A 2033-nucleotide genomic window follows, 5' to 3' on the forward strand; every position below is an offset into this window, starting at 1 on the left:
GTTATTTAACTAAACCAATCGATTCAAAGATGCCATTTGTTGGAAAATTCAATAATTTTTCGAATAAGGGTAAAAAACTTCGATATCTTTGACCATTTTCAAGTTATTGACAGTTAAGGCAATAAGAGTCATAAACATGGGAAGTTCAATAACTACGTAACGGTTGAGATTTGACCATATGCGTAGAACAATTTTTTTCTCCATTTATAGTCCTCTATCACCCTTTAAAAAGTTTGCACTCGGGAACCTAACACCCTGTATAAAAGAAATAAAAAACAAATAAATAAATAAATCAGTTAATCAATTTTTAATTAAAAATAAAGTAATCAATGAACAAATGAATGAATAAATGGAATAATAAATATAGGAATGATTAAATCAGTGAATCATCAAAAAATTAAATGAATAAATAAATAAATTTAAAATTAAATACATACATATATGAATAAATCGATCAATCAGTAAGTGAACAGAAAAAATAAATAAGGGAATGAAATCACGTGAATAAATTAAATACATAAATAAATAAATAATGAAATGGATTATTAGAAAAGAAATGTATAAATTAATGAAAAAATAAAAAAAAAACTAACAGGGATTCCAACCATAATTCTTCCTAGAATTCTTTTCGGAATTACTTCAGTAGCATCTTTCAGAATATTTCTAATGATTTTTTTTCCTGAATTCTTTCAGGAATTTCCTTCGGAATTATTTCAGCGATTCCTTTCAAAATTCTCCCAAAGACTTCTTCTAAATATCTTCCAGAAAAGTCTCCCGGAATTCTGTCAGAAATTTATCATGGAATTTTAAATAAGTTACATCTCGGTTTATTTTACAAATATTCATCCCTGGAAATTCCCTAGGGGCATCTTCCGGAAATCAGACATCTCACTGAAATCTTCGTCTGATATCTAACATTTTTTTCCAGAAGTTTCTCTTTTTACTTTATTGTTTTGCCTTTGTTCCTAAGCTCTCCTAGAGTCTCCACTTGAAAATTTCTCATTGATTTTTCTCGAATCTATTCCAGGGATTTCTTCTGAAATTCTCCTCCCCATAATTGCTCCCGGGACTTTTCCAGGAAACTTTCTTCAAGCATTGCACCTGGTATTTTTTTTAACAGTTTCCTTCCATCTTCCATTATTTCTTCCCAGAATTACTCCAGATTAATATCTGAAAATCTCCCAAAATTCTTCAGGCAATTCCTAACGGAAGTATTACATGGAATTTATGGAATTTTTCTCAGAATTCCTCCCACCATTCAACCGGGAATTTTTACCGGAATTCATACACGAAATCTTGCTGGAACTATTCTAGTTCCATCTTACTATAATCCTTATAAGATACTTTACAGAATTCATTCAGAAATTAATAATGAAATTCTACTCAGGTTTTCTCCCGAAACCCTCAAAAGGGTTCCTCCAGATTTTTTCTCACATTTTCTCTTGAATTTTTAACATCGATTCCTTCCAAAACTCTTCCACAACTTTTTTCCTCAATTCTTTCGGAGATGTTTTTGCAGCTCTTCTAGGATTTACTTCCGTACCTAATTCCAAAGATTCTTTCCCGAATTGCTTACAGATTTTTCTCCGAAATTTTAGGGGCTTCTTCCGGAGATGGCTTCAAGGGTTCTTTCTGAAGTTATTTCAGAGAATGCTACCAGTATGCTTCCAGTAATTCTTTTAAAAATATTTGAAAGAACTTTCATAGCATCTCTTTCTGAAAGGCTTCCCGGAATTTATTTTGGATTTTTCTCAATGATTTATTGTCTATCCGGTTGGAATCAGGACAGACATTCAATCAAAAATTGCCATTTCCTTGGACCACAAGTGTCGCATCTGTTTCGCATCTAGTGCGCTGTGTTGCTGACAACAACGGGAAGGATGCGAGTTGGGTCGCGTCGCGACTTGATTGTGCGAAGTCCGGTTTTTGGTGGCGGCCCGACAATATCCCCTCGGGGATAAACCTGCCTCCGGCAGAAATTCCCCATATTAAAGAGTTATTAATTAAAGATTTACCCGGTATTCTTGTACAGA

Source organism: Aedes albopictus, chromosome 1, assembly GCF_035046485.1.
Source record: "Aedes albopictus strain Foshan chromosome 1, AalbF5, whole genome shotgun sequence".
In the NCBI taxonomy this organism is placed as follows: Eukaryota; Metazoa; Arthropoda; class Insecta; order Diptera; family Culicidae; genus Aedes; species Aedes albopictus.